This window comes from Talpa occidentalis, unplaced genomic scaffold (genome assembly GCF_014898055.3).
Source record: "Talpa occidentalis isolate TD23 unplaced genomic scaffold, MPIMG_talOcc4v2.1 talOcc4.13, whole genome shotgun sequence".
Taxonomy (NCBI): Eukaryota; Metazoa; Chordata; class Mammalia; order Eulipotyphla; family Talpidae; genus Talpa; species Talpa occidentalis.
This window is the reverse complement of record NW_023601322.1, coordinates 10,828,755-10,844,191: the sequence shown is the minus strand read 5'-3', so window position 1 is coordinate 10,844,191 and position 15,437 is coordinate 10,828,755. Positions and strand designations below refer to the sequence as shown.

At 38.8% G+C, this 15,437-nt stretch overlaps 1 non-coding gene across 1 annotated transcript; it reads left to right on the top strand.

Annotated features, from left to right (window-relative positions):
• Positions 1-12,445: 12,445 nt before the first annotated feature.
• LOC119243863 (small nucleolar RNA SNORA41) lies at positions 12,446-12,574 on the top strand. The gene has a single exon (XR_005124865.1). It is a non-coding gene; the product is annotated as a small nucleolar RNA SNORA41 (small nucleolar RNA).
• The last annotated feature ends 2,863 nt before the right edge of the window (positions 12,575-15,437 follow it).

Below are 15,437 nucleotides of genomic sequence, written 5' to 3'. Positions count from 1 at the left end.
CAAGCTTCATTCTTTTGCATGTAGCGACCCAGTTTTCCCAGCACCATTTATTGAACAAACTTTCTTTGCTCCAATGCATAGTCTTTGCTCCTTTGTCAAAGATTAGTTGACCATAAATCTGTGGGTTTATTTCTGGATTTTCTATTCGATTCCATTGGTCTGTATGTCTGTTCTTGTTCCAATACCATGCAGTTTTGATGATTATGGCTTTGTAGTATATTTTGAAGTCTGGGAGTGTGATGCCTCCATTCCCTTCTTTTTTTTTCAGGAGAGCTTTGGCTATTCGGGGTTTTTTGTGATTCCATATGAATTTCATCAATAATTGTTCTATTTCTTTGAAGAATGACATTGAAATTTTGATTGGAATAGCATTGAATCTGTATATTTTTTGGAAGGATGGCCATTTTAATAATGTTTATTCTTCCAATCCATGAGCAGGGGATATCTCTCCATTTCTTTGTGTCTTCTTCTATTTCTTTTAACAGTGTTTTATAGTTTTCTTTGTATAGGTCCTTTACCTCTTTTGTTAGATTTATTCCCAAATATTTGATTTTTTTGTTTCAATAACGAAAGGGATGGTTTTTTTTGATTTCTTCTTCTTCAGATTTATTGTTTGTGTATAGGAAGGCTACTGACTTTTGCGTGTTGATTTTGTATTCTGCCACTTTACTGAACTGATTGATGAGTTGAATTAGCTTTTCTGTGGAGTTTTTGGGGTTCTCTATGTATAATATCATATCGTCTGCAAATAGTGATAGTTTGACTTCTTCTTTACCTATTTGGATTCCTTGGATGTCTTTCTCTTGTCTTATTGCCCTGGCTAGGACTTCCAGTATTATATTGAAAAGCAGTGGTGAGAGTGGACATCCTTGTCTTGTTCCAGATCTTAATGGAATTGCTTTCAGCTTTTCACCATTGAGAATGATACTGGCTGTTGGCTTGTCATAGATGGCCTTTATGATGTTAAGGTATGTTCCTTGTATCCCAAGAATTTCAAGGGCTTTTATCATGAATGGGTGTTGCACTTTGTCGAAAGCTTTCTCAGCATCTATTGATATTATCATATGGTTTTTATATTTCTTTTTGTTGATGTGTTGGATAACGTTGATTGATTTTCGGATGTTAAACCATCCTTGTGTTCCTGGAATGAATCCTACTTGGTCGTGGTGAATTATCTTATGGATACATTGTTGGATTCTGATAGCTAAAATTTTATTGAGGATTTTTGCATCAGTGTTCATTAGGGAGATTGGCCTGTAGTTTTCCTTTTTTGTGTTGTCCTTGTTCGGTTTTGGTATTAGTGTAATGTTGGCTTCATAGAACGTGTTTGGTATTGTCCCTTCCTTCTCAATTTTTTGGAAGAGTTTGTGAAGGATAGGCACTAATTCGTCTCTGAATGTTTGGTAGAATTCATTTGTAAATCCATCAGGTCCTGGGCTTTTGTTTTTGGGGAGGTTTTTGATTACCATTTCAATTTCGCTAATTGTAATTGGTCTGTTTAGGTGTTCTATTTCTTCTTTATCTAGCTTTGGGTGATTGTAGAGTTGTAGGAATTTGTCCATCTCCTCTAGATTGTTGAACTTGTTTCCATATAACTGTTCATAGTAGTTACTGATTATTCTTTTGATTTCTGCTGTGTCCGTTGTGATTTCTCCTCTTTCATTGATGATCCTGTTTATTTGTGCTTTCTCCCTTTTTTCCTTTGTGAGCCTGGCTAGGGGTTTGTCTATTTTATTGATTTTTTCGAAGAACCAGCTCTTGGTTTCATTGATCTTTTGGATTGTATTTTTAGTTTCATTTTCATTTATTTCTGCTTTGGTTTTTATTATTTCTTTTCTTCTACTGGTTTTGGGTTTTTTTTGTTGTTCTTTTTCTAGATCTTTGAGCTTCGAGATTAGGTTGTTTCTTTGAGTTCTTTCTTGTTTCTTGATGTGAGCTTCTATTGCTATATATTTTCCTCTTATTACTGCTTTTGCTGCATCCCATACATTTAGGATATTGGTGTCCTCCTTGTCATTCAATTCAAAGAATTTTTTAATTTCTTCTTTGATCTCCTCATTAGTCCAGTGGTCTTCCAGTAGTGTGGTTTTTAATCTCCATGAGGTAGGAAAGTTCCTTGCCTTCTTTTTATGGTTTATTTCTAGTTTGATGCCTTCATGGTCAGAAAAGATGGTTGGTATGATTTCAATCTTGGTGTATCTGTTGATGTTTGTCTTGTGCCCCAGTATGTGATCGATCCTGGAGAATGATCCGTGTGCGCTTGAGAAAAATGTGTACTCCGTTTTTTTGGGGTTTAGTGTTCTATAGATGTCTGTTAAGCCCAAATGCTCTAGGTCCTTGTTTAGGGCTTTAGTTTCTTTACTTATTTTTTGTCTTGTTGATCTATCCATTGTTGATAGTGGTGTGTTGAAGTCTCCCACTACGTTTGTGTTTTCTCTGATGTCTGTTTTCAGAGAGGACAACAGTTGTCTGATATATTTTGGTGCTCCTTCGTTTGGTGAGATACTCATTACTTTTTTTTTTTTTTTTTTTTTTTTTTTTTTTTTTGTTTGTTTTTTTTTGTTTTTTTTTTTAAAATATTAAATTTTATTTTTATATTCCCCCATACAATTGCAAACGCCCCATTCTGACCCCAATCCTTCCCCTCCCGCCCCCCACCCCCCCAAAAAGTGTCTCTGGTTCATAGTTTTTTGTTGATTTTGATTTTCACTTTCTTATATTCATTTTCCTGGTCCCTTATTTAAGTTTTCTAGATTCCTGCTATGAGTGAGACCATCCGGTATTTTTCTTTTTCTTTCTGGCTTATTTCGCTGAGCATGATCCCTTCCAGCGCCATCCATGTTGCTGCAAATTGCATGTGTTTATCTTTTTTGAATGCTGAGTAATATTCCATGGTATATATGTACCACATCTTCTTGATCCAGTCATCTATTTTTGGGCATTTGGGTTGTTTCCAAAGCTTAGCTATTGTAAACAGTGCTGCTATAAACATAGGAGTGCAGGTGCTCTTTGGAATTGATGTTTCTGTGTCCTTTGGGTAAATACCTAGGAGTGGAATTGCTGGATCATATGGAAGCTCTATGTTTAGTAGGTCCAGAAATCTCCACACAGCTCTCCATAGTGGTTGGACCAGTTTGCACTCCCACCAACAGTGCACAAGAGTTCCTTTTTCTCCACATCCTCGCCAACATTTGTTGTTGCTAGTTTTTTTAATATGTGCCATTCTCACTGGTGTGAGATGGTATCTCATGGTAGTTTTGATTTGCATTTCCCTGATTACAAGTGATGTTGAACATTTTTTCATATGTCTGTGGCCATTTTCATTTCCTCTTCAGAGAAGTTTCTTTTTAGCTCTTCTGCCCATTTTTTGACTGGATTATTTTCTTTGTTGTTGCTGAGTCTCATCAGCTCTTTGCAGATTTTTGTGATCAGTCCTTTATCATTAGTGTTGGGTGCAAAAATGTTCTCCCAGTTGGTGGGGTTTCTCTTTGTTTTTGTTATTGTCTCTTTTGCTGTGCAGAAGCTCTTTAATTTGATGTAGTCCCAGCTGTTTATCTTTCTCTTCACTATCACTGCTTTGGGTGATGTGTCTGTAAAGATGTCTTTGATGTGCAAATCCCGTAGTGTTTCGCCTATATTTCCTTCTATGTATTTTATGGTTTCAGGTCTTATGTCTAGCTCTTTAATCCATTTTGAGTTGATTTTTGTGTATGGTGTGAGGTAGTGGTCAAGCTTCATTCTTTTGCATGTAGCGACCCAGTTTTCCCAGCACCATTTATTGAACAAACTTTCTTTGCTCCAATGCATAGTCTTTGCTCCTTTGTCAAAGATTAGTTGACCATAAATCTGTGGGTTTATTTCTGGATTTTCTATTCGATTCCATTGGTCTGTATGTCTGTTCTTGTTCCAATACCATGCAGTTTTGATGATTATGGCTTTGTAGTATAGTTTGAAGTCTGGGAGTGTGATGCCTCCATTTCCTTCTTTTTTTTTCAGGAGAGCTTTGGCTATTCGGGGTTTTTTGTGATTCCATATGAATTTCATCAATAATTGTTCTATTTCTTTGAAGAATGCCATTGAGATTTTGATTGGAATAGCATTGAATCTGTATATTGCTTTTGGTAGGATGGCCATTTTAATAATGTTTATTCTTCCAATCCATGAGCAGGGGATGTCTTTCCATTTCTTTGTGTCTTCTTCTATTTCTTTTAACAGTGTTTTATAGTTTTCTTTGTATAGGTCCTTTACCTCTTTTGTTAGATTTATTCCCAAATATTTGATTTTTTTTGTTTCGATAATAAAAGGGGTGGTTTTTTTGATTTCTTCTTCTTCAGATTTATTGTTTGTGTATAGGAAGGCTACTGACTTTTGCGTGTTGATTTTGTATCCTGCCACTTTACTGAATTGATTGATGAGTTGAATTAGTTTTTCTGTGGAGATTTTGGGGTTCTCTATGTATATTATCATATCATCCGCAAATAGTGATAGTTTGACTTCTTCTTTTCCTATTTGGATTCCTTGGATGTCTTTCTCTTGTCTTATTGCCCTGGCTAGGACTTCCAGTATTATATTGAAAAGCAGTGGTGAGAGTGGACATCCTTGTCTTGTTCCAGATCTTAATGGAATTGCTTTCAGCTTTTCACCATTGAGAATGATACTGGCTGTTGGCTTGTCATAGATGGCCTTTATGATGTTGAGGTATGTCCCTTGTATCCCCAGAATTTCAAGGGCTTTTATCATGAATGGGTGTTGCACTTTGTCGAAAGCTTTCTCAGCATCTATTGATATTATCATATGGTTTTTATATTTCTTTTTGTTGATGTGTTGGATAACGTTGATTGATTTTCGGATGTTAAACCATCCTTGTGCCCCTGGAATGAATCCAACTTGGTCGTGGTGAATTATCTTATGGATACATTGTTGGATTCTGATAGCTAAAATTTTATTGAGGATTTTTGCATCAGTGTTCATTAGGGAGATTGGCCTGTAGTTTTCCTTTTTTGTGTTGTCCTTGTTCGGTTTTGGTATTAGTGTAATGTTGGCTTCATAAAACGTGTTTGGTATTGTCCCTTCCTTCTCAATTTTTTGGAAGAGTTTGTGAAGGATAGGCACTAATTCGTCTCTGAATGTTTGGTAGAATTCATTTGTAAATCCATCAGGTCCTGGGCTTTTGTTTTTGGGGAGGTTTTTGATTACCATTTCAATTTCACTAATTGTAATTGGTCTGTTTAGGTGTTCTATTTCTTCTTTATCTAGCTTTGGGTGATTGTAGAGTTGTAGGAATTTGTCCATCTCCTCTAGATTGTTGAACTTGTTTCCATATAACTGTTCATAGTAGTTACTGATTATTCTTTTGATTTCTGCTGTGTCCGTTGTGATTTCTCCTCTTTCATTTATGATTCTGTGTATTTGTGCTTTCTCCCTTTTTTCCTTTGTGAGCCTGGCTAGGGGTTTGTCTATTTTATTGATTTTTTGGAAGAACCAGCTCTTGGTTTCATTGATCTTTTGGATTGTATTTTTAGTTTCATTTTCATTTATTTCTGCTTTGGTTTTTATTATTTCTTTTCTTCTACTGGTTATGGGTTTTTTTTGTTGTTCTTTTTCTAGATCTTTGAGCTTCGAGATTAGGTAGTTTCTTTGAGTTCTTTCTTGTTTCTTGATGTGAGCTTCTATTGCTATATATTTTCCTCTTATTACTGCTTTTGCTGCATCCCATACATTTAGGATATTGGTGTCCTCCTTGTCATTCAATTCAAAGAATTTTTTAATTTCTTCTTTGATCTCCTCATTAATCCAGTGGTCTTCCAGTAGTGTGGTTTTTAATCTCCATGAGGTAGGAAAGTTCCTTGCCTTCTTTTTATGGTTTATTTCTAGTTTGATGCCTTCATGGTCAGAAAAGATGGTTGGTATGATTTCAATCTTGGTGTATCTGTTGATGTTTGTCTTGTGCCCCAGTATGTGATCGATCCTGGAGAATGATCCGTGTGCGCTTGAGAAAAATGTGTACTCCGTTTTTTTGGGGTTTAGTGTTCTATAGATGTCTGTTAAGCCCAAATGCTCTAGGTCCTTGTTTAGGGCTTTAGTTTCTTTACTTATTTTTTGTCTTGTTGATCTATCCATTGTTGATAGTGGTGTGTTGAAGTCTCCCACTACGTTTGTGTTTTCTCTGATGTCTGTTTTCAGAGAGGACAACAGTTGTCTGATATATTTTGGTGCTCCTTCGTTTGGTGAGATACTCATTACTTTTTAATGTTAAAGTTAGGAAAGGAACGGTAGATAAACTAAGAAACTACTGGTGTTCATAATTTATTCTGTGTCTCACAAAATAAAAAGCTTTTTAGTAAAATAAATAGAGCCCAATTTGACCCTTCAGGTAGGGTCTCTGTGTTTAAATTGGGGTTACTGTGTCAACTCTCCCTTCAGGCCTCTGGGATGGTTAGTTCTCTGAGTCATGTTGATGGGCTCACCAGTGCCCAGAGCTTTGGTCAACTATGATTTGTGTGTGTGTGTGTGTGTGTGAGATTTGGGATGAGATTTGTTTTTGAATCTGTTGGTTAAATAAAGCAGATTGATTGTGTATACCAGCAGGTGGGTCTCAGTCAATTAGCTGAAGACTTGAATAGAACAAAAGGTCCAGGAAGAGGGAGTTCCTCTTGCCAGACTGCCTGAGGCTGGGGCATCAGTCTTTCCAGCCTCTGACATGAAATGAAACATGGACTCTTCGTGGGTCTAGATGCTGGTGGGTTTCAGGCTTAAACTACTACCAGTGACTCTCCTGCTTCTCAATTCCAGAATTGAGATTCAATTCCAGAGTCTGTCTTGGAATTCAGGTTCAGGGTCAGTTCTGCCACAGAGACCAGACTAGAGCCTTCCCTGGGAGCTGGTGGGAGCTGCACCCATCCACATACCAAGTACTACCTCTGCTGACTGAGGACCCAACGGTGTGCCCTGAAGGTTCTGGAGACACTCCCAAGTGCCTGCCTGAGTCTCTGAGAACCAGCCTGCCAACCACTGCAGACCCAGCTGCAACCTTGTCACCCACTCCAGCTATTCCCAGCAGCCTGGGAAATCAACAGCTGAAGGTTTTTACCTGAAGCAGCCAGTTTATATGGACTGGAAGAGATGTTTGCTCTTTTAAATACACAGACATGAATGCAAGCACTCATGTATATATAAAGATGCTCAGTATCACAAGTCATGGGGGAATTCAAAATCAAAATCACAATGAGATATTTCACTGCAGGAATGGTTGTTACAAAAAAAAAAAACCAAAAAACAAACAAACAAGAAATAACAAATATTGGCAAGGATGTGAAGAAGAGAGAACACTTCCACACTTGTTGGGAATATCAATTGCACAGACAGTATGGGAAAAGGCAGGAGGTTTCTCAAAAAGTTGAAAACATTTGAAGGAAGAAAACATACCTTATTTCTACAGGGACAGGAGAAAGTTATAGTGATCACCAAAAACTGGAGCTACCAAAATGTCCCTCAGTAGGGGACTAGATAAACAAATGATGATCCATCCATAAAATTGCAGACCAATTAATACTAACCAGTGAGCCATCAAGTCCCCACAATCCCCCCTGGGTAAATCATAATGAATGTTGCTAAGTGAAGCCTAAGAGGGCTACCGATGGAACGATTTCCATCACATGACATCATCCTAGAAGGCAAATTCTGAAAGAGGCAAAACTACAGAGTGTACAAAGATCAGTGGGTGGCAGGGGCTTAGGGAGTGAAGGGGTTGGGATGAAGAGGTGGCTCTCAGGGAATTTTTGGTGCAGCGAAACTTGTATTTTACTGCAATAGTAGATATTTGACATTATGTGTTTGTCACAATCCCCAGAAGTGTACAATGCAGCGTGAACCCTGATGCAAACTTTGTACTTGAGCTACTAAAAAGAGCACTTAGAGAGAGGTTCATTTCTGCCTTCGGTTAGTTCAGGAAACTTCCACTGTGTGCTGTCATGCTAGCGCTGTTCCAGGGTCTGGTAGTAGGGAAGTAAACAAAGTCAAGCCCCTGTTCCCAGTGGATTTTCTGCCATAGTTGAGGAGACAGATAAAAACCAAGTGATGCCTCAGTGTGCTCAGTGACAGCAAGTAAAACAGGAAAGTCAGACAGAGAGAGGTGGGGTGGGGGTGGGAGGTGGGGAGAAAGGAAAGGGAGCATTGCTGCTCTGCACGGTGCTAAGGAAGCCTTAGTTCTTAAGAGTGACTCATCAGTAGGTTTTTAGAGAAAGTCAGGGAGTAAGCCCATTGGATGTCTGGAGAAGAGATTTCTGGAGAGATCGAATGGTAAGTGGAGAGGTCCTGAGCTTGGGGTGTGCTGTAGAGACAGTAAAGGGCCAGTGTGTGCAGAGGAAAAGAGCAGATGGGGATGGAATGAGGGGAGCCATTGAGGGCAGGTGACAGCCCTACCCCAAAAGAGATGACATCTGTCAACTTTTTTCTAACATAAAAATCTACTTGCCTTCAAATATTTATTCTATTTTCAGGCTTATGCAACTCAGAATTCTCAGCCTCTATCATATCTTTAGTTTCAATAGTTTCAACCAGAGAGTCCCCCTTAAAATTGTAAGCTACAATCATAAAATAGATCCAACAGCGCTCATTTACAAGGAATAGAATAGATGAGTGTGATTAATCTGTAGCTAATAACTGTGACTCATGTTTACGATATTCCATGCACTTAGTTAAGTGCTTTTCATTTCATTTATTACCTATAATAACTGAGTAGTTATTACCACATTAAGCAAATATGGAAGCTGAGGCACATGCATTTAGGCAATTTGCCCAACCACTGCTGGTGATACTTACTACCTGATGGAGAAATCCTTAAAGTCACCACAAACCAGGCCATCTGACTCTCAAACCCAGAGCCAGACTGATCTGCTTTTTTGACAGTGCTATCACAGCAATGAGAGTCAGCAAGTCAGGGGAGACGGGCTTTTCAAGGCCAGGAGGAGACAGAAAGGTTTAGGCTATGGGAGCTGGTCGAGACCTGGTGAGGAAGGGAGCCAAAATGTTACAGGGCAGGGAGAGGGGCACCCCAGACCCCCCAAACCTGCCTACTCTAAAGTTTCTGCCATCCACCGCATCAACACAAAACATATGAGACCTTAATCAGAAGGAACTTTAATACAATTAGGACACAATACAGGAAAGGCAAAGAATCTAGTTTCTAAATCAAGTACCCAAAGTTACCCGTCCCCTCGTGGGTAAAAGTCCACCCAAGCAGGATTGGTCCAGAGCAAGGCCCCAAAGCCTGCCCCAAGTCTAAAGCACCTTCCATTGGGGACCCACAGAAAAGGATCAGAAACAACCAGACAAGTCTGGGAGGAAAAGAGCAAAATCAAAATCAAGACAAAAACCGCCATTGTCACCTCCCCACGGGTCCCTCACCCATATCTATGTCACACCATCCATGACCACAAGGCAAATGTAGTTTCTTCATGTGTCTCTCTGCTCCATGTGCCTCCTCCAGGGCTCCTACTGGCTCCATCCTCCTTCCTTCCTACCTCAGCTTCTTCTCTCTCCACTTAGCAACACCCTCCTTTGGGTGGGGCAGGAAACCTGGAACCTCCCCTTTCCCTGGGGACGCCCTGTTACAAAAAGAGCTCAGCAGAGTCAGAGCTCAGCAGGTGGATCCCAAGTCATGAATAGCCAGAATGCAAGAAAACAGGGATGTTGATATTTATATGGCCTCTTTAAGGCATAACCAATTAATTTCAAAATTAAGTAAGCCTTGGGGACACTAATATTCCAATGCTTTTAAGCTTGATATTACATTTATTAACTGTTCATTCTTTATAGCTTAAGGAGGAAGGTTATGTTTGACAAATTTTAAATTATCTGGATGACATGATTAATATACTAATATGTGCTCTGTAGTAACAGTGTTTTAAACCTAATGTTGGTGTGAGAGAGTAGTGAATTTTAATGCACTGGAGAATAAGAAGAACCAAAAGAACATTGCATAGGCAATTCATCATAATAAATTTTAAATTTGATATGAGATATGTAACTACATTGACAGAGCACGGTTTGCTGTGTGGGTTTCATCCGGGGCGGCTGAAGGCTGCAATGAGGGAGAAAACTGTGTGATCTGCTCGGGCTGCTCTAACAACAGACTGTAGGCTAGATGGAATAACCAGCAGAAATTTGTTTTTGCATGGTCTGAGGCTAGAAGTCCAAGTTCAAGGTGCCTTCAGGGTTGTTTCTGGTGAGATCATTATTTCGGAGTTGTAGATGGCTGCCTCCTTGCTGTGTCCTGTCATGAGTCCCTCTCTGCACATACAGGGAGGGATCGCTGTGTCTGTTCCTCTTCTTAGAAGAACACCATTTCTAACAGATCATGATCTCATGCAAACTTAATCACTTCCCTAATGGTCCTAACTCCAGATATAGGCACCTGAGGGTCTCTGGCTTCCACACATGAATTTGGGGCAGGGACACAATTTAGTCTATAACACAGCCAATCCCAGGCTGAAATCAAGACTGGCCCTGGGCGATGGAGTGCTTGGGAGCCATGCCCTGGGCTGCTCTGTGTGGGTTTGAATCCAGTTCTGCAGAGGACAGAGCTCCTGACCCTTCCATTCTAAAACATACTTTCTTGGGCTTCCAAATGGGGCTGTTAATAACAGCAATTACCTCACAGGATTGTTATGAAGACTGAATGAATGAAAGCATGAAAAGCACATAGCAGAGCCTGGAACTGAGATGGGCTCGGGAAATGCCAGTTATTGTAGTGTCATTTTAGTTAGATGGGTTTTAGTTTTTGGCCAAATTAGACAATGAGTTACATACAAGAGTGAAAAAAAAAATCACGAAGATTTTCACAGGCAGGTGGAATTGAAGTTAGAGATATAAGAAAGATCTTAAGGGACAGAGAAATTATTTAAAGCATAAAGGTCAACTTGTTTACCTCCTTGTTCCTAAGAAGTGATTGAATGAATTGTTAAAATAATGTGAAAAAAAGATTTTGTTCTTTGGTGCTTGTTTGAAAAATGTCAACCTTATAAAGAATCTACAAGGATGCAATGACAATCCATAAATTATATCATGAAATATGCAAACTGAGGCCGGTATTTAAAAGTGTTAAATTCTAGGGAACTTTTCTCATGAAGATTGTATATTAGTTGTAATTTTTCACGAGGACTATAAAATTACAACAGATGTAGAAACAAAATAGAAAAACTAAAGGCATGGTATTATAAAATGATTTCTGATTTTATTAAATCATAGTAGGTTTCTTTAACAACACAAATGAAACAGCTCTTAAGAACCTCCTGGGATTATGAAATCCCCAGGAAAGAAATACATAAATTATAATACACATGATGATTCACATAATATATATAACTAAATAAATCGGTTAGAAGGAATTATATAAATTACTCATCAGAGATTTAAGGTTCTGATTAGGAAGACCTTATTGTGTCATACATGGGTATTAGTAGTATGCAGCAGCTTAAAATAAATTGTTCCCCAAATTCAGTAGCTTAAAACAGTAATAAATATTTATCACCTCATACAGTTTCGGTGGGTCAGTGATTTAGGTGTGGCTGGCTTGAAATTTTTTACTCAGTTTTAGCCACCGTAAGTCATCTGAAGGTTTGGCTAGGCCCAGGGATCTCCAAGACCACAGAAGGAAGCAGACAGAATCAGGAGTCCTAGAGCCCAATGGGGTGAGTCTGCTGGTGTGTGGAGCTGTAACAGGATAAGTCCCTGCCCCTTTACTTACCACTTTCTCTTCTTCCCATGATGTTCTCACTGTGTCAGTCTTTCTCTGTGGCTTGACCATGCTGAGCACTGTCCTGCGTCAGGCATTCCATTTTGCTTTTCTTGTGGCCGGGATCTGTGGTAAAGGGGAGAGATCTTTCAGATACCCATATGGTTACCTCAGTTCAGTCAGGCCTTTCCTCAAATGTTCTTTCTCAGAGACTTCACCACTAAATACCCACATAACAAAGATTTATCCTCACTATCTTCGTGCCCCGGTTTATATCTATATCTATGGCATTAGTCAGGATTTTACAGAGGAACAGAACCAAGTATACAAATGTATGTATGTCTGTCTCATGAAAGATTTTTGGGGTTTCAGTCCAAATTCATTTCCTGAGAAGCAGGAGATTTATGTCCCAACTGAAATAGGCAGGAAGGACCCAATTCTTCCTTCTATTTTTTGTTCTTTTAGACCCTCAACAAATTGATTGATACCCATTTGGGGAGGGCAAACTACTTTAATGAATTAATTGAGCAAATGCTAATTTCATCTGGAAACAGACACATATACATGCATTTGTCTGCTGTCTACCTCCCGCAAGTATGCACTCAGTGCCCTCAAGATGGCCATGGACTTTGTGTTTTGTTCATCCAGATATAGGAATGCTTGACACATAACAGCTGTCCAAAAATGTTTGTTGAATATGTGAATGATCCATTCCACAGCTACTGGTCTGCCACGGTTATTGTGGTAGCAATTATGGTATTCCTCTGTGGGAAAGAGCCTGTTACAAGGCTAAACACCTCTGAACAAAACACCAAGTGGTAATATCTGTGACATACAAGATGTAATCTGTAGTTTTGCTTGCCAAAGGAGATGATGATCTGTTATAAAACAAATGGGGATTTGTTAAATCTCTTGGCCTCGGGTAGAAAAACAAAATCGAGCATCTGAGTTAAAAAAAAAAATCTCTAAAAAGTTAGCATATTTTATAATTATTTTTGGTGGGAACAATAAAATTAATCTGCTACTAGATTAGATTCTTATTATTTGTTCCTTGCGGTTAAAATCAGGACCTCATAACCTAGGGATTACAGAAAAAGATAAGATGACAAAAAGCTATTGTTAAAGAGCTTACAAACTGGAAAAAAGAGAAAGAATATTTATTGTTGATTTTTATACTGGCAAGTACCATTACCTGTACTTTAACACTAAACTATACTAGAATCCTCACACACCAGGCTAAAGTAATTATTGAAAAAAAGATTATAAGGCTAAAGAAACTAACAAAAATTGAATAGTGACTGGAAATGGTACTTTAATTTTATTCTGAGTTCTTTGAAAATATTTTCTTTTTATTCACATAACCATTTTCTGAGTGGAAAGAAAAAAATGTGCCAAATTAATTAAAATATTATTTTACCACAGTTTCATTCATTTTACTTAGTACAGTACTAATTTTTCTCAGTCTACAGTATTCTTCTTCTTTGGACTGTGCTCTCTTCTTAGTAACGCTATATTTCTTACCCCCTGGCTGTTCTAAGAGCTAGTGGAGCATGAAGATGCAGAAAATTTTAAGTTGTGAGCTCATTAAAGCCATTCTCAGAAGGTTGATTGCATAAAGTCACCAGTGCAGGTAATGGCTAATTTTCCAGAAATCCGAGGAGAGGGTGTTGTCAGGAGAGAAGATGTTTCTGACCTCAGCCACTCCAGGAAGTCCCATTTCCAACAAGGACTGTCATGAGAGATTTTCAGAGAAAACGAGGCAGCTCTAACACACAGGAAGCATTTTTCCACCTTCTCCGAGATTCAGGGCCACAGGTGGAAATGCTTTTTTTATTAGCATCGCTGTTGAAAGGCCCAGAATCATTTCAAGTCAAGATGAAGCTCTCGGAGCATCCTGGGGCAGCTGGTTTCATAAAATTCTCCATTTTACTAGTGAAATTGTTTAATTAAAAATACATTTCACTTGCTTTCTCCCAGTCAATAGGTATGACAAGACCATATCATCACAGCACTAAAGACATATATGTCTCCTGGTTTAATGCTGCGTAGGTTATTATGAGAGAAAGCACCATCCATTCTGTACATGTTTGTTCGAGCCTCTCTGCCACTTCTTGGCAGATGGAACAGGAAGACCAGCCATGACAAATGGTATTATATTTGTTCCTTTATCTGTCTCAAATTTTTTCTATTTGATTTTTTCCTCATTTCTGTTTTTTTATCATTGAATCCAAATGTAAAAAATCCTATTTTGTTGCTGTTCCATGAGCATCTGAATGTTTAGCTCTTTGTTTAGGATTACTGTAGTTACAAAAGAGATCTTGACACCATCTTTCCTGCTAGCCTGTAATATCACATGCTCACAGGCAAGGATCAGAGGAAAATACCAGAAAGTAAGTGGATGTGAGGCAAAGTAATCACTATGGTGAATAGATTTTTCACAAAAGGTAATATATCTGTGAGTTAAATATGGACTGACATAGTTCTGTATAGTTTTATTGAGGTCTGAGAACTTGAAAAAAGCCTTGAATTGTAGCCTGTAAGTTATTGATATTGACAAGTTATTGATATTGATAATGTTCAGCTCTACTATTTTATATATCTCATTTGAGTCTCACCAAAATACTTTGTGTTATTTAGAGATAGTCATAGTTATTTTGAATATTGTCTTGCAAAGAAGTTAAATCGTTTGCATGAGTTAATAAATGACAGAACTAGAATTCAAACCTTGCACTCTTGTGTCCAAATGCTGTATTCTTTCCACTGTACAGAAGTGAAAAGTAGAATTAGGTGATGCGTTGAGGAAGCCAGCAGAGAGGTAGAAACAATCATCACAAGCAAATTATGAAGTGGCTAAAATAAGGTGCTATGCTGTGCATCAGGGCAATATGATAACAACACTAAAACATGTTTATGCAAAATCTGTAATAAACCATCCTTTATCCAAAATGACCTGTTTCAGATTGTCAAGGTTTGCAAATTTAGGTTAGGTTGTCTAAGTTCGTTAACAACACCCAACTCATGTACTAAGAGAGTAAAACCATGATGATGTCATTGGACTGTATGTGACAAGCTGCATGAGCCTGTCACTAGCTAGACAGCAGGGCATCAGCAATGGGTCACTTACAGCCAAGTGGGTAAGAACTGAAAAGGAAGGACAGACTGGTCCTGTCTGTCCCTAAGGTGGTGAAGGCACACAAGGGGGCACACCAGCTTGTCCTCAAAAGACTTACCATTTAGAGAAATGAAAATAAAAGGCTTTTAGGAATGTTCAGGAAAAGTCTTCTCAGGGTGTGACAACAGGCTCCAGGACTGTCAGGTCCTGTGGGGATAGGGAAATGCTCAGTATTCAGGGCCACTGTTTCATTCTGGGAGCGCAAACCTTCTGTGAGCCACTTTTGCTCTTAGTGATGCCAGTCTGGAGACTAAAGGGCTTTGTCCCTGCCCCTGGCCTTGTGCTCAGTTTCTCATCCACATGCCCCGGATCGCTGTGGCTCCCCTACCCAGTTCCTCGTGGCCCATTTCCTCCCTGGTCAATGTTCTTTGATGGGGTATAGTGGAGTGTCCACAGGAGTAACACTTCTGATCTATATCCTTGGCAAAGCTACTCTTTCCCTTATCCATTATTTTCATTTCTCCTTAAAGGTGGGTTCTCATGTGTAGGGTAAAGAAAATGTCAGGCTTTTCTGCCCTTCCGCCATCAGGA